This window comes from Erpetoichthys calabaricus, chromosome 6 (assembly GCF_900747795.2).
Source record: "Erpetoichthys calabaricus chromosome 6, fErpCal1.3, whole genome shotgun sequence".
NCBI lineage: Eukaryota > Metazoa > Chordata > Cladistia > Polypteriformes > Polypteridae > Erpetoichthys > Erpetoichthys calabaricus.
In genome coordinates this window covers 55,905,920-55,928,432 of record NC_041399.2, presented here as the reverse complement: position 1 = coordinate 55,928,432, position 22,513 = coordinate 55,905,920, and the positions used below count along the sequence as shown (strand labels likewise).

At 37.5% G+C, this 22,513-nt stretch overlaps 1 protein-coding gene across 4 annotated transcripts in view; it reads right to left on the bottom strand.

Moving 5' to 3' along the window:
• Window positions 1-22,513, bottom strand: part of sulf1 (sulfatase 1) — a 163,433-nt gene that overhangs the window by 101,399 nt on the left and 39,521 nt on the right. The window contains exon 2 of one of the 4 annotated variants that reach the window (XM_051928722.1): window positions 2,875-2,918. The exons of the other annotated variants lie outside the window; for them this stretch is intronic. The gene's annotated coding sequence lies outside the window, so the exon portion shown is untranslated. The remainder of the gene's footprint in view (window positions 1-2,874; window positions 2,919-22,513) is intronic. 4 annotated transcript variants of the gene reach the window in all.

Below are 22,513 nucleotides of genomic sequence, written 5' to 3'. Positions count from 1 at the left end.
TTCATTCTGTAATGAAGAGTACACTTTTTTACTCACATGAAAAAATAATTTAAACAGCTTCCATACAGTACCTTTATAAAGAAAAATTTAATTATGCTCATCTGTATAAACTAGGGGAAAACTCTGTCACTGAAAGCAGAAAAAGAGCATTAGCAAGCCCACGAGAAGGACACAAAAGGCCTCTGTCGATTCCTCAAGTAGAATAAAGAGCTGCCAAAGGTGCAGCACAAAAATGTGCAATTTTCAGATTAATGGACTGAAGCACAATGCACCTTTTCAATAAGTCAACAGATCTCGGTAATCTTGCGTTTTATAAGTTTGTTAGCAACTGAATGCTTCCCTATATTTCTCGAAATCCTAGCAACATCCGCAGGGGCCAATATGGGTTTTCATTAAGAATATCCCATAATCACAAATGTCAGGTTACTATACTCCATATAATGTTACTTACAATCTCTGAAGTATGAGAAGAAAAAAGTTTTAACAGGAGGAGCTTTAAAAGGTGTAATGTTTTATATTCTGATTTTCTGTAAAATCCCCAATGAGTTATAATGAATAAAATATTAAGAGACGGTAATTTGAACTATATTCTTTGAAAAAAAAAAAAAAAAAAACTAATCAAAAACATTTACTGTATATGCAAAGGGTCCCTCCTCAGGGGTCAAAATGCACTCTCTAGTCATGTTTGAGGGCAACTCCCAATTTCCTCAAAATCTGGCATGGATCACACTTATACATTAGATACAGTCATAAACAAGCAAAGATTAGGTGCCTTATTTGTAATTATAGTCAACTCATGCTGCAAAGTATTCTAGATTAGAGAACTATGTGAAGTGAAGTTTTTTTGTGTAATGAATATCATACACCATTTTGCTTAACTAATGAGAACTAGATGGTGGGATGGTGTGCTGTTTCAGCAGCTTGGTCTTTGAGAGGCTCCGTACAGGCCTGACAGTGAATTGGAAGATCCCAAACTCTTTAGAAATGGTTTTAAAACTTTTTCCAGCCTTTTAAAGCTCCTCCTGTTAAACCTTTTTTCTTCTCATACTTCAGAGATTGCAAGTAACATTATATGAGCATCAACAACTTTTTTTTTTCCTGAGGTCCTAAGCAATCTTCTTTGATCAAGGCATTACTTATTTCTACAAACCTGTGTAGTGAAGGCCCAGATTTATATTTTCAAACAGACCAGATCCTACCACACTTACACCTGATTGTCATCTCATAACTTGAAACACCTGATTTGAACACCTCCTTCAGGTGAAGTAATTATCCTAGAGGTTTGATTGTCTTGCTGATGTTGAGTTGCAGGTTGTTGTCCCTGCATTACAAGATGAAGTCCTCCCTGACTTTCCTATACTCTTACTCATCCCCATTATTTTTTGGGACTTTCATAAAAAGATGATCAAGTGTTAGGTTTTCTTAAGGGTTCACAAACTTTCCAGCAACACTGTAGAGCACATTATTGTAAGACACCTGTATTCTTCTTTTTCTTCAGCTATACCTATGGGTCAACTGATGACAAACATCCAATAGGAGCAGAATTGTATCCAACAGGAAAGTATGAAAAGCCTGAAATGCCAGGTCCTGTTTAAATAACGGTACATGAGCTACCTAATGACCTTCTTTTGCAAAAATACGAGATCCTGTCCTGAAGCCGTGGGTACACAATCATTTGTTTCGCCCATTATAGTTAAAATTTGCTATGTGTTGGCATTTTTAATTCCATACTTGTATGTATAGCTGAAAAGTAGAAGTTTGTAAACCTTTTAAAATGACTTCAATTTCTGGATTAAATGCTTACTATATGTGGATATGTTGTAAAAATAACAGACAAACACTGTCTGCTAATCTAAAAACACATAACTTAAATTCTTGTTAACATTAAGCACATTGTTTACACATTTGCATTCAGGCTGGGAAAAGTATGTGAACACTTGTATTTAATAACTAGTTTAATCTAGGTTAACAGAAATAACTTCCGGCACACATCTTGTGCGATTTGATCAGACTTGAACAGTTTATAGTGTTTTTAAAAAAAAAAAAAAAAAAAGGTGGACACATGAATGGAGACTTTTTACCAAATTCAAGATTTCTGCAGATCCTCTGCTGTTACCCATATAATTTCTTTTACCTACTTCCTCAATGCATATTTCACTCTTTCTTGGTGTTTGCAGGTTGCCCATTCATGGGGAGAATTACAACAGTACTGAATTTCCTCTATTTGTAGAAAATCTGTCGTTCTGTGGACTAATGAACTCCTAGGCCTTTAGAAATCCCTTTGTAGCCTTTTTCAGTTTTATGAATCCCTATATTTCATTTTCCAAGGCCCTCTAAAATTACTTTCTAGTGGAGGATTAGGGGGTGGGGAAGAAAGATAGGGTACTTCCAATTAATCAGATGTAATTGCTGGTGCAGGTTTGAACACCCAACTTGAATCAGCTATCTGTTAGCCTAGAGGTTCACAGGCTTTTTCCAGCCTGGACTGTGAATATCTCAACATTGGCTTCCATACTGAGAAGAAGTGCAATTTTTTGTGTCATTAGTTTAACCAAATTGTGTTTGATTTAGTTGAAGATCAGACTACATTTACATGAGTAATTAATGCAGAAACCTACAGTAGGTAATTCCAAAGGGTTTCGCTACCATCTGTTGGTTTCAAAACCACTTTTACAAAAGTGTTCTCCCCTCCAAGATTGAACAGAAAAGTATTTAAAGAGTGACATGAAGAGGATATTTTTAACTTGTCTAAACACTTTATTGCCATTTGCAGTCACTACGTAACCAGAGAAATATTCATTTCAGTTTTCATTCAATACATATCTCATTCTTAAACCATATAAAGTAAAAAAGAATGTTTTGGAAAAACAGAACCTACCATTACTTTAGAAAAAATAACTAGAAGATGTTGAAAGTTACTGTAAAGAAAAGAAAACAAAACCAAATGTTAAAACTGTACTACGACAAGTTTGGCAGGCAGGCTCCTAAGAACCTGGATATACTGCAATATACTGAAATTTTTTTAAATAATTAAATTACAGCATGGAATTAGTATTTCTCTCAGTGGAGACATACCTCTCAAGTGGTCACAGGCATTGCTTCAAAGCATGCAAAAACTTGCTACTATTTAGTGCCAAAACTGTTAATTCAGAAAACACCTCGTAATAGAATGGAAGTTAGTAATTACACGAACCCAGTTATGTGGTGGTTTACTGTGCAGCACAATTCATGTGAAAGCCTCATAAAAGGTTTTATCTTTTTTTAGTTTTTCTCATTAGGTTACTGTTACTGTATTATTTATGATGTAAAATGCCTTGAGATGTTGGATAATATGAATGGCGCTAAGATAAATAAATTTACTGAACTCAATTTCAGTTTGAATGCTAGATACTATCCCAGCAGCATTGGGTGCTAGACACAAACAAATCCTTGAGAGAATGCCAATCTATCACAGGGTACAATCACACACACACACACACACACACGCACGCAGGCACGCACGCACGCACACAAATACACACACACACACACGCACCCTCACTGATAAATGCAATTTAGAATCACCAATTAACCTAAAATTGATCCCTTTGGGAGGAAACACAACACAGACATAGTGGAAGGGGGGAAGGTCATTTAAATTGCAGAAAGATAATGCCTGAGTTAGTGATCAAACCAGGAGTGAGGGTCCTACCTACAACCACATGCTCTCATTCAGGAAGTGGTCCCCTGAGGCAGAGAAGGCTCTGAGAGAATGCTTTGGAACTACAGACTGGGATATCCTGCAGGGATCACATAGTAAGAACATTGAGGAAGTTGTTGACTGCACTACTGACTACATCAATTTCTTTATGGACATTGTAGTTCCAGTAAGAACTGTATGGTGCTATGCTAACAACAAGCCATGGATTACAAGTGACATCAAGGGCCTTTTGAACCAGAAGAAAAGGGCTTTTAAAGGCGGTGATCAGCATGAGCTCAAGCACGTGCAGAAGGAACTCCGAGCCCAGCTCAGGGCGGCGAAGGAGCAGTACAGGAGAAAGCTGGAGCAGAAGTTACAGAATAACAGCATGAAGGAAGTGTGGGATGGGATGAAGATCATCACTGGCTGCAGCTCGAAGCGGGGTACCACCATCGAGAGAGACGTGAAGAGAGCAAACCAAATGAACAACTTCTTTAACAGGTTTGACCCTAACCCACTCTCACTCTCAACTCGGAGTACTGCACCCTCCACACATCCTTCTGCTGATACCAGCATAGGAGAGACATCCCCACCCATAATTACAACAGCGCAGGTGAGCAGAGAGCTGAGGAGACTTCGTGCCAGCAAAGCAGCGGGACCAGATGGAGTATCGCCACGACTGCTGAATGTCTGTGCATCGGAGCTGGGGGGTCCTCTACAGCGCATCTTCAACCTGAGCCTGGAACAGGGGAGAGTCCAGAGGCTTTGGAAAACATCTTGCATCAATCCAGTCCTAAAGGTATCACGTCCTAGTAAGCTGTACAACTTCCAGCCTGTTGCTCTGACATCACATGTGATGAAGACCATGGAGAGGCTGCTGCTTCACCACCTGAGGCCACAGGTTGAACACGCCCTCGACCCTCTGCAGTTTGCATATCAGGAGAAGGTGGGAGCAGAGGATGCCATCATCTATATGCTACACCGATCCCTCTCCCACTTGGACAGAGGCAGTGGTGCCGTAAGAATTATGTTTCTAGACTTCTCTAGCACCTTCAACACAATCCAACCTCTGCTCCTTAGGGACAAGCGGACAGAGATGGGAGTAGATTCATACCTGGTGGCATGGATCGTGGACTATCTTAAAGACAGACCTCAGTATGTGCGTCTTGGGAACTGCACGTCTGACATTGAGGTCAGCAACACAGGAGCGCCACAGGGGACTGTACTTTCTCCGGTCCTGTTCAGCCTATATACATTGGACTTCCAATACAACTCGGAGTCCTGCCAAGTGCAAAAGTTCGCTGACAACACTGCTATCGTGGGCTGCATCAGGAGTGGGCAGGAGGAGGAGTACAGGGACCTAATTTTAACTTTGTTAAATGGTGCGACTCAAACCACCTACACCTGAACACCAGCAAAACCAAGGAGCTGGTGGTGGATTTTAGGAGGCCCAGACCCCTCATGGACCCCATGATCATCAGAGGTGACTGTGTGCAGATGGTGCAGACCTATAAATACCTGGGAGTGCAGCTGGATGATAAATTAGACTGGACTGCCAATACTGGTGCTCTGTGTAAGAAAGGACAGAGCCAGTTATACTTCCTTAGAAGCCTGACGTCCTTCAACATCTGCAATAAGACGCTGCAGATGTTCTATCAAACGGTTGTGGCGAGCGCCCTCTTCTACGCGGTGGTGTGCTGGGGAGGCAGCATTAAGAAGAAAGACGCCTCATGCCTGGACAAACTGGTGAGGAAGGCAGGCTCTATTGTTGGCATGGAGCTGGACAGTTTGACATCTGTGGCAGAGCGACGGGCGCTCAGCAGGCTCCTATCAATTATGGAGAATCCACTGCATCCGCTAAACAGTGTCATCTCCAGACAGAAGAGCAGCTTCAGTGACAGACTGCTGTCATTGTTCTGCTCCACTGACAGACTGAGAAGATCGTTTCCTCCCCCAAACTATGTGACTCTTCAATTCCACCCGGGGGGGTAAACATTAACATTATACAAAGTTATTGTCTGTTTTTACCTGCATTATTATCAATCTTTAATTTAATATTGTTTTTGTATCAGTATGCTGCTGCTGGAGTATGTGAATTTCCCCTTGGGATTAATAAAGTATCTATCTATCTATCTGGGCCAAAGAAATGTGAATCAGCAATGTCAACCACTACACTATTATGCTGCCCCTTGAACTATGCATTAGACATATTGTATTAATCTTAAATCCTTATATTATATTTCTAGGGCTAAGACTAACATAACTTCAGGTACTGGGAAATTTAGCATAAAAATCAATCCATTTTCTAAACCTACTTAGTCCAATTCACATATGCATGGTGTCTAACATTGGACACAAGACAGAAAACAAACGTAGCTGTAGCAAAATCATAATTTTGGAAAATTTAGCAACATTGTTGATCTGGTATATTACAAGGTTCATTTTGATTTTTGTTGCTAAATGCTTTCAAAATAAATAACCGAGAAAGTAATTGCAAAAATAGTCTTTCTGTGGCTATGGGATACCGAAGTGTGCCCAACTGACTGTTGGATAAACTTTGAAGCAAAACCATTTCAGAATCAATAATACAAAACATAATAGAAAGACCTGCCATATCACTGTTTTTTTGCAGAATATTTTTTGCTTGGAAGGCAAAAAAAAAAAAAACCTTACGCAATTATCCATTAGACTGTTGGGTAGCACTGACCAGGCACATGCCAAAATGGCATTACATTAGGATAAATGTTAAGAACTAATGTTCCAGTTTTACTATATTTGAAATTCAAATTCGTCATGTTTGTCTTACCAAGGTTTATGTTCTCTATCAACTTTGTCCATTCTTCTTCCATAACCTTTAGTCCTTGCTGGCCATGCCAGTTCTTTACAATTTATATTGAGACAATTTTTTGTTACCAATTTTCCTAAACTGCAGATTTTAAAAATAGCATTCTCACTACACTCCCCCAAAAACACACACTTACACAAACTCACTTCCTACCTCAAAAGGCACAAACTTCTAATATTTAGTCAGAAGCTCGTTTTTGCAGTTTGATTGCATTGCAGCACACAAGAGGGACTCCTGTCATACTAAGAATACCAGATTAATTAAATCAGTTGAAATGCACTAAAAGTAAATCAGCCTTTCATTACACTTGGTCACCAGAGACCATTTCAAACAATGTCTATTTCAAAAGCAAATCAACCCCTCCCTCCATCTCTCTGTCCACTCATTTGACTGTTTTGCAGTCTTAGGAAAGCATGATAACAATGAGTGCTGGTATTTGCGTGTGTTTGCGGATTATTAAATCCCAATGGAATACTTAGAAGTCTGAACAAAACAGACTACAGTGGTGGGATTTTAATTAAATTACACCACTCTTGCACATCAAAGGTTTATTTACACTGAGCACTGTAAGCTCCGTCTAAGGATTATTTTTTGATCAACACATGCAAAACAATGAAAGTACAGTTTCCCTCTCAGTGAATGTGATGTAAATGTCTATATGCAATATGGGGAAAAGCACATTCCACAATCTGTTTAGTTACTTCATTTCTATTGTCAACCCTGGCACAATAAAAGTTTTTAAATATAAATAAATGAAATCAGAATTAAACCAATAAAATGATAAATTATGGGAAACATTCTAATTCTCTGAACTAATCAGTAAGAATGTGAAAACTCATAAGATAACACAATTCCACCTTAGAAAAAACTGACAACACAATGACTTCTTTAAACACCTTCTAAACCTGCATACTCTATTCTAGATCCTATAGTGATGAGATCATTTCCAAAGGTCATTCATATTTAGCTCCACAAGTTATGTAACATACATGGGGACAGGGTGAATACTGGAAGGAAATCCACACAGCACATCTTTGAAAGAGAAAAAAAAATCTTGAACAAAACCCAAATCAAGTTCACCACAATTTGCAACTGTGACTAGAAATCAAACTAAGGAGTACTTACCCGAGATGCACAACACATTCAGACATCAATGTTGAAACATTTCCTTTGTGAAACTGGAAATCTGCTTGCCAGCGAAGTGTTTTGTAAGCCTGAAGTCATGTCATTCACCTCTCTATAGAGCATCACATCCCATTTTGCACAGAAATGAGCAAAAGTAAAAATTGATGAAAATATCTGAGGCATCAGCTAGCTCAGGGGTTGAAACCCAAATGCCAGCAGCACTTGTCCGCTTTACTTTATAACAGCCTGTCTTATCCCAAATTTTAGAGGATGCGCCCTGTCTACCCAGAATTGAAACTACACAGGGAGGAGCTGCGATGGGCAGGAACAGCAGGACAAATGTGAGGTGTTGCTACGCCTTTTTATTTCATTCAAAAACAACAGGACAAGAGCCAGGAGGAAGGATGAAACCATGAGAGCTCAGAAACCAGACGAGACAGGGAGAGACAGACTTCGCATCCAGCCAGATACACATCTGCTCTAAAGCTGACAAAAATTATTCAGCTCCACCTAGATGGGGAAGTTTTTGTTGGTCAGTTTCCATCTGTAAGAATTATAATATGGGAGAATAAAGGGACATTACTGGGCATCTTTAGTCTGCTCTTTCATGCTGACTAGATCAGAACTTTTTGGCTTTCCTTCTCAGAGAGCCACATGTAGAAATTTAATACACTGAACAGCCAAAGGTTTTTCTTTTTTTTTTTCTTCCAAATGGGCATGCTTTACAAAGAGTCATTTTCATTACAATCTAATCTTTATTTTATTCAAAAAAAAAAAAAACACTCAGGATAAGAAAGTGTTTTTTACAGGCCGAGTCTTTTATTTATTAAAATTCTACTGTTCTCATCCCTTGGAACCCAGGTCTTTCATGTTCAAGGGGACACTAACAATACCAATCAGCTTTGCCTGCACTGTTTTGTGGTCTAGCAAGAAACCAAAATACCAGAGGAGAATAACACACATGGACACTGAGAACAAGACTTGACCAAAGGCACTGTACAGGTTTTGATTTGAACACAGGTCGCCAGAGCATTAGCACATCAGCACTAACCACTAAACAAACGGTCTTTAACTTTTCAGGCACAAGAATTATACTCTCTGATTGTGCTCTATCCATTGTTGATTCACACCTTACACCCAAAACCAATGAGATTGTCTGTTATCCTGAACTAAACAAGCAAATTAGAAAACAGATGGATGAAGAGACAGTAAATTACCTAAAAAATCAACAGCAATAGGAAAAAATAACCTTATTATGAGTCTCTGTATCTGAAGTTTCAGTGTTCCTCAAAGGCACAATCTCCTTTAAGACTTAAAGACAACCCAATTGACAGCTCAGTGGCAACCTTTGGTCTTTAACCTAAAGGCTTTAAGTTTTAGTTGATAAGACCATGCTGTAAGAGCTCATTGAAAGCTAAGTTTGGACTGTAGTATGATGGCTGTTTACGGAGGTGTTCGGTGTGAACTGAGGCACCACAGTAAGCATTGAAATTCATCTAGTCCAGGGCTCAGTCCTAAGTCAGAGGCGACATTTTATTCAACCCACTCACTACAATGCAGGAGGTTTACTAGTTTTATAACAGAGATACTGAATGTGTGCTGAAGTCAACTAGAAATTACAAGTGCGTGAAGTGAACTAATTAATAAACTGTTACTCAAGATCACAGGTTAAGGTTGTGTTTTTTGGGAAAGAATTAATGATAAATGAGAATACACAATGTATAATTTATAAACACATTGTCGGTTGGTGAAGGCAAGCATACCTCTTAGTACTTTGTGGTCTAAATCAAGTGTAGAATGATATGTTTTCAATAAAAAAATTTTCAGATTGTTTATTCTCCATTATTAGCACCTACTTTGTCCAATTCACAGTCATGGCAGACAAAGCCTATCCTGTACCACTGAGTGGAAGGAAGCAAAAAAGTCTTGTCAGGGCACATGTTCATCATAGATTTCTATTATTAGCTTATGCTAAACATACCCCAGTTTTGCTTACTGTAGCTAAAGAGCAATTTAGAAGCAATTTAAAGAAAGATTTTCATGGGGTTCAAAATCCTTCCAAAAAGTGCTTTTCTGTTCCAAAAATAACACAATTGAGAAACCAAAGAAATAATACCCAACATTCTTTTTTCTTTTTTTTCCCCAATCACTCCACAATTTCATCAGTGTATGCACAACCTATTGTTTGGCCTACTGGATGGGCATATGAGCAGGAAGCAAAGAGACTGGAGGCAGAGTCCCCAACAATGGCTCATTTCATTACCCTTTGCCTGGTGGTACATACATGAAGGCATACTGTAACAGTGTACATGTGAAGTTTATCCAGCTACCTTTTTTCCCCATACACAATTCAGTTCAGGAATTCACAACAGCAAAGGCACATAGAACTCTTGTAAAACTCTTGCTAGTCCATTGGCAGGAACATTCATTTACCCTAAGCCAAATAATCTATCACGCATATCTTTAAGATGTAGGAAGTACCCAGAGAAAACCCCACACAAAAACAGAGGAAGCACAAATACATCACCAAACAAGCAAATAACTATTTAAAATAAACTTAACGAACTGAAATGCTGACACGTAGTTCTTGTTATTTGCCTTTGTGTAACTGCTTAATCTTTACCCAGTCTGGATTGATCTATTAAATGGAAGACGTAGGCGTTTTTGTGTTTATTAAAATATGCTTCCTGGAAATGGAGTTTTACATGCGGACACTTGGACACTGGGTAATTTAAGAAGATCCTCATTGAATAGAGATGAATTAGGGTCCTTTGAAAGTCACCATTTGAGGAAATTATTCAGAACACAACAGGGAAACTACTCACAGTCCCAGAAAAAAAAAATGTGATTGGAAGTCATGTATACGGTGCCAAAGTGATTGCTTTCAAGAAGAGCTATCTTCACACCCAGTAAAGTTCATCCTTTTAAAAATTTTAGCTCAGTTACTAAACATTCTGTTTATAACTATATAAGAATAAATTTAAGAAAGTGGTTGGATAAAACCTTGACCAAAAATACAAACAGTAATTCATAGTCCTGCTGTTTCCAGGGTCTTGAGTTTCACTCCCAGTGTAATCAAATCATTCAAACCGTGGCTGTATAGGTTTACTAATATATTTTGCCCCTTCGCCCCCCATGCAAATAGTTTGTGCAGGTTATACTCATTGGTGATTGTAAATTGGCATGATATGAGAGAGTATATGTGTATAAGTAAATGTGCTCCGCAATGAACTGGTGTCCTGTCAAGGGTTACAATCTGTCTTGCACTTCATTATTTTTTTGAATGGTAAGCATGGACAATGGAATACAGTACACTGTTGCATAAGTTCAACTGACATAAGGCTCTGCACAATTTAATGATGTCTTGGAGTATAAAATAAAATGTTTGATCTACATCCACTTGAATAATAAAGAATCTACATCCTTTAATACATTGATCTGAAAAAAGTCAGTGTTAGGGGGTTATAAGTAAACAGTTACAAATCAGAAGGTGGCAAAACTGCATAAGATTAAGATCACAAATCCACTCTTGGTATGCACTCTTTTAGTCTATTTTGTAAAACCTTTTTTTTTTTGTTTTTAAAATCAAACCCTAAACAGTACGTCAGTCAATAATAAGAAGCAAACACAAAACACCCATAAACAACCAGTTTACCAATTGAGCTAACCTACTTATCTTTAATAAAAGGGTGGAATTAGACACATAAGCAGGGAGAATACAGACACTTCACCGCAACTGTGATTTAAACTGGGATCCCTGGAACTGCAAAGAAAATGTTACTGACCACTATACCATTGCGTCACTCCATACTAAAATGTTAAATAATGAAACCCGTTCTGTCAGTCTACTTGGAAAAACTGCTTCTTTTCAGTCATTTACTGGAAGTTTGGCCTTTAACCTTAAACCAAAGCTACCTTTGTGGGACGTCTGGTATGCCGGCATTAAATCACTCACTATATGCCCAGCACCTTCCTGCCATATTATTCAAAAAGTACGGTTGTAGGAAGACAAGTCTGTTCTCATGTTTCTTTAAACAAAACCTTTAAAACGGGTTGGTTGTCAGGATCATTACTTAGGAATAGGAGTATTTCAGTCAGTAATGTTGAAAAAAGAAGAAAAAAAAAATTAAAACGCCTTTAACAGAGCAAAAACTCAATATGTAATAAAAATATTGTGGGTGGCCAACATCAAAATCACCAAATTTCTTTGGGGAACTTTTAAACAGTAAAGGATGTTATGGATGTTGCACAAAAAAAAAAAAGTTTCCCACTTTAGATTTTCCATTTTAGTACTGAAAGCACTGAATAATTTGCACACAGATACAAATGCAGTCCCTTAATGATGATGTTTTGGTTTTGATGGATAATCAAATGGAAAATTGAAAATCCACGGCTGTGGAGGTCACTATATGACAAAGAAAAAAGAAAAAACAAACATCCGGATTAAAACAGCTGGAATCTCAATATGCTGATGTTTCTCAAAGGAACATAAACAGAGGATTCATTTTCTAGATGGAGCAATACAAGGAAGCAAAGAAAGAAAGAAACATGGGAAAAAAAGAATTCATAATATAGTTAAGATGCTAATTATTATTAAGTATCTTGTGTACAGCATGTTGTAAATAGCATTTTAGGCATTATATAATATGCAACCATCCATCCATTTTCTAAGCTATTTATCCAGTTCAGGGTTGCAAGGAGCCAACATCAACGCCATAAGTGCAGGGTGTTAGATGAGAAACCGTCCTTCAAAGAGTGTTAATGTCAAAGTATAGCCATACACTCATCCACACTTACTGATGCAGCAATTTAAAAAAATATACTTACTAATCAAAGAGCAATTTAATAAAACTGCTGTGTACTGTTTCGAAAACAGACAAAAGAGATTTGTTAATAATGCATGTATGGAAAATATAATTAAAGCAGTGTCACTCCAGAGAGTTTGAAGCTATTTTTTTCATGCCACTAGGTGGTCCAACCTTGAAGCTAAATTGAGTTTTACAGCTTTAAGCGGGAAATGATTAAAACATGCAGGCCTGATTTAAGTCTGCTCTACATACACTGTGGTAGATATTGCCTGCTGTGGCTCCATAACTGATGAAAAGTTAAGAGTACATGCCTGCAGTGTCAAAAGCTAGGAATTAAAGGCTAAAATTAAGAACCTTCTGGAAGGTCTCATCCAGGCAGGCCTGCTAAGAATGCAGCCATAATCAATACGCTTTTGGGGCTTGAGTCAGGAGCCGCAATAGTAACATGCCTGTAAAAACTAAAATAAAAATGTCCTTTTCGGTTTTCTTTTTAGAAAATAAAACTGCTATGGATCAGTCAAATAAGTATACCTTTCAACTCAACTGTGCCACACAAAGCAGACACCTGAAAAGAGAAATGAAAAAAAAGAGAACTGGAGGTGCTACAAGAGATGTGCAAAGCATACTGAAATCTTGACCATGGAATGAGAATGGGTGTGCTACCATCTCCTCATAAGAAGAAAGACAAAGGAACTTGAGAGAGTGCTGTAGTCCCTCATTCATTGAGAAAAACAGTAATGAAAGCATGATTGTGGTGGGGATGAATCTCTGAAAAATACCAACTATACCTGCTTTCACGTCCGACAATTCCTGATGTCAAAATTTCCAGTATAAAAAGGGCACAAGCAGAAGTTGTAGGTGCGTGCAGCATCATGTAACATGGCAGCAACAGTAGAAGTTGCTTATGGTGTTTAAAAACATTACATTTTGATATACTTTATACTCCTGACTTTGATTCATGTGCCTGATTGGTATCCATGTTGAGATTGCACAGTATCCCTTTGTTTTGGTGGGTTCTTCCTCCAAGTTGTGTAGTTTTTCTCACAGCTTCCAAAGACATGTTTTAAGTTAACTGGTGTTTCTATATAGGCCCCATGCAAAATGTACTGTATCTGTGTGTAAGTGAGTGAGTTCTGGCACTCCATCCAAAGTTGTTTCTTGCCTTGCATCCAATCTTGCCAGTATAGGGCCTGTCCCAAAAATCACTCTGAAGTAGGCTTGAATTTTTTTTTTTTGTTTTTAATACAACACTGTGTGGATTTTCAAAAATTTTACTACCTTTTCTCTTCAGCAATTTAACTGGTAAAAATAAAAGCCTTTTTCCACTTTTGATATCTTTTTCATTCATTTTCAGTTAAACTGTGCAGAATGTTTGAATTATAGCTATGATTCGCATAAGCCCTGCTTTTTTGCATTAAAATGATGTCTAACCCTCACATCCAGCCTTCCCTACATTAACCTTACTGGAAGAAAGTGCAATTTATCAATTAAAGGTTTATCAATTTTTCCCAGTAAAAAAATGAATAACTCTAGAAGTTAATGTTGAGCTCATCTCCAGTGGTGTATTCATAAGCACACTGTGTACTCTATAACCTATCAAGGAACACTTGCTGGACAAGAAACCACATCAACAAATAGGTTGTGTAGTATGAAATAAATAATCCAAAAAACTTCACATAAAGTGTCACTTACAGCTACATTTCTCGCAGATAATGACCTATATTAGTTCAAGATGACAACCAAGTTGTCTGATATACAGGACAGACATGATTCTGGAAGTAGATTGTTATCCCATGGGGTGACATATGTTCTATGATTTGGTTCATTTTTGCCAGACGGTTCTCTGCAAAGGATGACAGAAACATATTTATCCTGGTTTCTTTCTTTGGAAGCTGTTTTACTGGATCACAGTGGGGTGGCTCAGGGGTAAATTTGAATTTAACTTATGCCCTGATGTTAAATGACTTTGGCAACTGTTCTTGTCAGACCACAACATTTCAGCATGGCCTTTCTGAGCTGTACAGACAAAGCCCAATCACTTTTAATACATCCTGGTACCCTTGTGGCTCCAGCCGTCTGAGGTATATTTCATACTTCTCAAACCACAAGCAGCCCACAAAGCTGTTAATAAGACTCAACTTTATTATCTAGCTGTCAAGCAGGCTTTTGATTTAGTGTTTACAGTGTTGTGAAGCCTGCAGCCAGCCCTGGTGATTTGTCTGATTAATGTAAATCAGAGCCAACCTGCTGCATATAAAAGCAGCAAAAGCAACTAATCTACAAGCTTCAGTTTCTTTACCTTTTGGAAAGTAGTGAGGACCATGAAAACCAAGTCTAAATAATGATGTCAGTACTGGTTATAAATGAAACAATCCTGAATTTGGCTCTTTAGCAGCAACTTTAGATAACCACCTCTTTCTGACCAGTTGCAAACTTTGTTTCACCTGTACACTAACACTGACAGTGACAAGAATGCATAGCACAGATTCATACTTCATACTTGTTAATATTATGAATGCTGTTCAATATGTGTAAAGCATACAATTGACTGAACTTTGCTGAAATTAATACAAGTTTCTACAGTTTAATAATCAAGTAACATATTTATTTTGTAACCTGCTTATCCACTTCTGTGCTGCCAAAACCTGGCGCATATTCCAACAATACGACTGACATTAAGGTAGGAACCAGCCCTAGTGGGACATGGCACACTCATCCACTCCCTCAGTTACTCTCATGTTGGTCCAATTTAATGTTTCCAATTACCATAACACAAACAATTTTTGATGTAGTAGGAAAACCTAGGTGCCCAGATCTATGAATAGATGAGGCAGATGTGTAAATTCTATAAAAACAGTGCCTCAGACTTGAAATTCAGACCCGAATCCCTAGAATCGTGAGCTACTATTGCTACCCACTGTGTCACCATGCTACACACTCTACAAAGTGAAAATTAAATTAAATAAAACTTAAATTAAGCTCATCTTCTGCAATCTTTTGAAATCAAATCATACTTTATACTGCACATTTCAAAAGCGAGAATTGACGTGATATAATACAATTGATTACACAGGCAGGCATAGAGTGTTGATGTATTTAAGATTGTGGACATTGAAACCAAAATGTTTCTGATTCAAATGTGATTCACTGTATGACCCCGAGAAAGCCACTTTATCAGCCTGTGCTTACACTGCAAAAATATACAATATATAAACAATTGTTCTAAAGTTCTGTACTTGTACAGTGTTAAAATGAGCTATGGTGAGTAATGGTGGCTTGATATATTTTTTATTGGTTACGTGGTTATTGCAGGGCCATGCAGTTGGTAAATGACAGTAACTGAACAGACAATCTTACAGTTCAAAATCCAGCAAATTAGTCATTAGACTAAATTGCCTAATCAGAAATGGAATAAAGTCAAGACACAGAAAAAGTTCACTGCAGTAAAAATCATAAGTGCTTCACACTGAAGTGATTATCTTCCAAAGGATAATATGGGCTCAGCTTCCACTGTGTAGTATTCTTGTGGTGTTACTTAAACTAGTACCTAGATTATAAATGTATTTAGGGTTGATGTCTGGGTAGGAATTGAACGATGGCTCCATAAAGGTAAAGAGATATAAATATATAATAGTATCATAAAGAGAGACTCAGAAAAAAGAGGAATGGATATTAATATTGTTATCACAGTTCCATAACTTATTTTCAAATTAATAAAAAATGCTTCATTTTGGGCAGTGTACCAAATATACAATGGAGTCCATCCATCCATTAATTTCTCAAAACCTCTTATTCCACTTGAAAGGCAATAAACTGATAAAATGTTCTGTGCTGCTGCCTCTTTGACCCAGCATCCTGAATTTGAACCTCACATCCTGTTGATGGATGGAATTTGCAAAATCTTCCTGTGTCCACATAACTTTTTACCCTTATGCCAAAGAAGTGCATGTTAGGTGGAATGACAATCCTACTGTAAACTTTCCCCATGTGAGTGTTTGTATGCAATTAATAAAATGAACTGGCACCCCATCCAAGGCTGGATTCTGCCTTGCTCCTAATGTTATTGGTGCTATTTGGCCTCAAACACCAGTCAACTGGATTAAGTAAGTTTGATATTAATGATCATGTTAGGGAACTTATTCTATCTGCGAAACATGGGAGCCAGAACTTGCCTTGGTATTTTCAGGTGCAAGGCAGGAATCAATCCTGGATGGGATGCTAGCCATTCAAAGGACATAAAATCATATCAGATCAGTTTTTCATTGTCAATGAACCTAACTCAGCTTTAGTATCTGATGTGTACTTATTTGAAAACTTGGAGAACCTGCAAACTCCACAAAGACAAAGACCAGGGCTTGGAAAAAAGCCAAGGCCTTGAAGTTGTGAGGCATCCTTCCTCTACTAAGCCACCTGCTACTGTGTTCAATTATTTTAATGCAAAAGTTGCATTCTTCAAACATATGATAAAACATTTTTCAATTCTCAATATATACCACAGGAATATGACAACAATGAATAGGTATACACATACACTGTAACACATTAACAATGTTTTATTATTTGGATTGCTACTCATATAATAGTTCACTGCATTACAATTATCATATCTTTAATTAAAACTAATTAATTAAACAATTAATTGTTTAACTTCACAAGTTTTCAGACCATTAAACTCTCATTAGCTAAAATATGCTAATTTAAATAGTGAACATAGAAAGATTAGATTGATGAATACTGTATATACAAATAACTGTTGAAAAGAAATTCTTTGGTTAATAAATTCAGTCTTTACAATTCACTATTAAAAATAATCATATAAATATAAAATCAATAACAGAATAAATGAATGAAACAAAGGTAAATTTAGCTGTTTATGTCACAGTTCTAAAGAATACGCATTACAGGACCTATTAGGGTCTGTTAAGGAAGTACAAAAATTATAAGAGATTTGCAAGTTAACAAGAAAAATAAAATTATTAATATTGGTCCTTTATTTTTCTTGTGTTCCTAGACAAACAGCATATTGCAAGTAGCTTTAAACTGGATTAGCTATTAGTGTATAACAGCTTCATTGTTAAAGAGCTGAATGCAGCAGAATATTGTTAAATGAATAGAACACAAATGACAAATACTCCTGTGTTAGTATCCTTTGAAGAACAATCCAACAATGATTTGTGACACTTAACGGTATGTCGCAAAGCACAAAAGTTTAAATGAGATGACAAAGCTCTAAATTGGATGGAGCTACAGTCTTGGGGGGAAGGGCTAACCAAAATGGGAAAGATGATTTCTTAGAGAACTCCTGTAAGAGCTGAAAAAAGATCCTAGAGACAAAAGTAAATGACGTTGGACAGAAAAAGCACCTGAGAAATACAGCTGAATGATGTGTCGAAAGGTGCACATTAACACCTCAAAAGGAGACGCGCAGTTGGGCGTGGCTGCTAAAAGGCTTCAGTAATAATTGTCAGGAAAGGAAATTAGTGGGGGAGTAAGAGGATGTGTCTTTGAGCAGGGAAAGTGTCAAAGGGACACCTACTCTTGTCTTATTTTTAAGGAGTGAGAAGGTGATGAGACACTAGCAATGATTCATTACAGAACACCTGAATCGCCAGACTGCTTTCTTTTAGGGACAAAAAGATATTGATTTTTAATGTTTCAAATAATTATTCTTTGGCTATATACAGATTAAAACAGATGGAAATATGATTTACTCAGAACCATAATTCTGCCTTAATCAAACACATACAGCACTGTAGACTGAATTAACACTTTTCAATGAGGGCATTGCAAATCTATGTACTGACCTGAAACAACTTCTTTCAATGTGTCCCTTTTAGACCTTAATACCTGCAGTTTTTGCCCTTTTTCAATCGGATTTTATCAAAAGACATGTACAGTGTGGACATGGGCTCTGCCACGGAATATTATGCTATACAGGGATTGCTCCTGCCTTCCTTTAGAAGTTGCCCTGAATTGGAATAAACATGTCTGAGAATGGTGATAACTTTACTTTATATACACCTAAAGATGAGTGTCTATAGTGAACATTACTAGATTCAAAATAAAAAGATTGGTTGTTATCTACAGAATTGATTAAAATCAACCAATCCCTTTCACAACACATGTGGTCTTCATTTAGCCAACTACACTACATCACATGGTGTATGTTTTAATCTCTGCATTTATTTGTTCGGACTGGTTTCTAGAGTGAAAGAAATAAACCTGTGGTTTGTGGTGCTGCTGGCCACCCATACCACCCCAGGACATTACACATGAAACTGAACTCTAGAATTAGTTGGCTCATAATTAGCAAAGACCACTTAAACAAAACCTGATTTTATTTAAAATGAGTTTTGATCAGGATCACTTTAAAAACAAAATCAGTTACAAATGAAAGGCCAGCTGCATTACCCTTTGCATTATGTTTAAGTACTATACTAATACAGCATATTTCATTTTTTCACATAATTGTATATATGAGAGAGCACTAGCACCTAGAGACACTACAACTGCATTAAGCACCATGTGCTACTCCACACTCACAATCCAATCACAGTAAGCAAGAGCCATATTTTTAAAAATAAATACTATATCCAGCATATGTTATTTTTTCTCATTGATATATTCCTTTAACCCCTCTGCTTCATGCATACAGTGGTCCATTTTCTTAAAAGTCTGTGTCTTTTATTCCAGTTATTCAAAGAGTACTCATTTTCCGGTTTTCTAAGACATTCTAACCAGACTTCCCATAGCTTTATTCTCTCTCAAGAAGTCATGAGAAAACACTGAAGAAGAAGAAAATGATACTTATTTAAAACAGTGGTTTTCAGGTTCATTCCTGGGGTCTCCGATAGCTGCAGTTTTTAATTGCAACTAATTTCACAAGCAGTGTCTCATTCTTACTTTTATTTTTTGTTTAGTTATCTGGCCTACAAATATTCCTAAGGAATTTTTAAATATTTGTATTCTTTGCCATACTCCTAATTGTCTCTTTAGACATTTTCTTTTTAATTTACCATTTTCTGTAGTTTGCCAGGGCAGCATGGTGGCGCAGTGGGTAGCGCTGCTGCCCTCGCAGTTAGGAGACCTGGGTTCGCTTCCCAGGTCCTCCCCTGCGTGGAGTTTGCATGTTCTCCCCGTGTCTGCGTGGGTTTCCTCCGGGCGCTCCGGTTTTCCTCCCACAGTCCAAAGACATGCAGGTTAGGTGGATTGGCGATTCTAAATTGGCCCTAGTGTGTGCTTGGTGTGTGGGTGTGTTTGTGTGTGTCCTGCGGTGGGTTGGCACCCTGCCTGGGATTGGTTCCTGCCTTGTGCCCTGTGTTGGCTGGGATTGGCTCCAGCAGACCCTCGTGACCCTGTGTTCGGATTCAGCAGGTTGGAAAATGGATGGATGGATGTAGTTTGCCACTTAATATTTACAGAAATGCTAATGATTAGCAATAAGTTGTGCAGACATTGGTGCAAACAACAAGCAATAAATCAGGTGCTACTTTCACGTCTGATCATTAAGTAACATTCCATTTAAATGAGCAGGCAAATGAATATGGCACTGAAGTATCACATCACATTAAGCAAAGTTTAAAGAAAAATGTGAATATAAATAAAATAACCAATGACGCCTTAGTATTTCTAGTTTGAGGCAACGTCCAAATCTTACAAAATTTCTTAAGGGAATAGAACCGCTCATTAAACAATTCAATCAGTTAAAAGTAAAGACGACAAATTGATTGGCGACAGGCTTTTATTCCATCCAATTTCACATAAGGGTCCCCAAGAATTACTATACATAACATACATACTGTATCTTCCCTATACTGTATTTGTTATAACAACATTTCCATTATAATGAAATATTTTTATGATCCTATGAATTTCATTGCAATGGTATTCCACCTGTATATATTAATTAATAGCCATCCCCTGCAACTCTGCCCACGTAGTAGTGAAACAGGACAAACTTTAAAAATCACTAAACAAACAGGTATCCCTAGCTAAGCGGAGGCAAGGTACACTCCAAAAAGTGGCCAGAGGTAGACGGACTCGAATGGAGGCTGGCATGTGATTGAGGGGGGCCCTGTTCGGCTCCCTACTCCTGACGTCACGCTACCCCCTCCTCTCGGCCTGCAGCCTCTATCTCAGATTAGCGAGAATATATCGCTCCTGCAAGCGAACTACGTTACTTAGCATGATGAGAAAAAGTCACTAAATCAACCGTAATGTTCAAGGCAAATTATAGAAAAAAATCCAATCTAAATCCGTTAAGTAGTTCTCTACTGAAAACAGACAGACATAAATTGGATTTTATTATATATATATATATTATATATATATATATATATATATATATATATATATATATATATAGAGAGAGAGAGAGAGAGAGAGAGAGAGAGAGAGAGAGAGAGAGAGAGAGAGAGAGAGAGATAAACACGCATGTATATGTATATTATATACACATACACATAAATCACTGTTCTTTCTCTCTGTGTTACACACAAATAATGTCAAAGAGATTCAACTATCAGAATTGGTCATACAATCACAAAAAATCTTGACCTGCAAAGAATCAATAAAGAAACTGACAGACTCTCATCACAACTCACTGTTACATAAATGTTTCTCCTTCTCTGGATTTTAATAACATAACTTTGTCATGAATATATAGCCAAGAAAATACAGTCAAATTTAAGGAGAGTGTTATTAAATCAGCCAACACACATTGATACAAATGCACTGCAGTAAATCTAAAAATGCTGCAAAACTGTGCAGAAATTCAAGGCTTTTTAAAGTCAGTTTCAACAGTAAGGAGTAAGTGTTGCAGTCTTACAAAGCAGAGTTGAAATCCGTATACCTCAACATCAGAGAAGCACTGGACTACAGTCAATAGACTCCAAGTCTGACTACATCTTAAAAGTATCACTGTAGGGACAGTGTTTTTTGGCAGCCACTAAAGTAGAAATGATCTGTCAGATCAGTTGAGAAGAATAAAGCACATTGAGCGCCTGTACTTCCAAAAACTGCATTAAACTTTAATTTGGCTTTTTTGGTTTAGGGAGCCAAACTCGGGCCCCGCTAAAATGATACATAGCAAACACAAATTTACATCATTAGTGATTTCATATTTAATGTCCTGTATGCAGTTAGTTCTCACTAGTGGCCACTACTTGTCAAGCGAAACAGAGTTTGGAGTGCCATAAATGCAACACAGGCTGCAGCCTATTTTATAGCCATTATATTAATCAGAGAGCTCTGGGATTACGTCAATCTTCTCTTCATCATGAAACAATATCTTGTGTAGATACGGCATTCACAGAAGTCTGAAATATTGCCTGGACCTTTAAACAATGTATTTCGAAATTAAGGAGTTATTATTCTTATTGAATGCCAGAAGGATGGTGAAAAACCTTTTTACATGATCAGAAAATGCAAAAGAAAAGACTTAACTTCCCTTATCATTTAAAGGGTTTTGAACAGATAAATAGAATGGTTAAAAGAAGAAGAAGAAGAAGAATATGAGATGAAAGGCTAAGGCCTTAAACAAGAGCAATGAAGTCAGAGAATACCATTAGAGTATCTGCTGCACCTGCTGGTATTCTAGAATTGCTATAATCAAGCAATAAGACAACAATGCTTTTGAAGTTCCAAGGTCTGAGCAACACAGCTCCACTTGGCTATCAGTATAATGACCAGCCCAACTTGAGAGAAGGTTTATTATAGTCTGCCTGTTATTTATTTACTTTTTTTTGACAGTTGAGGCTTTTACATGAAGTGAATGTCCAAATATGAAAATGTACATTTGCCAGAGAGTAGCACACACATGGTGGTGCAATAGCTCGGTACTTAGTCTTGTCCACTAGGTTACTGATGAATCTAAATTGATCCTGAATGAGTTAGTGTGGGTGTGTGTGTGTCAGGTGCTCTGGCAATGCTTTTTACTTCCAGGACAACGTAGGGGTTTTCTAAGCGCCTGAAACTGATTAAATGAGCTACATAGTGGATAGATGATTCACTTTCATAATGCTTCCCTGTATCCCATTCACCTACATCACCTTCCTG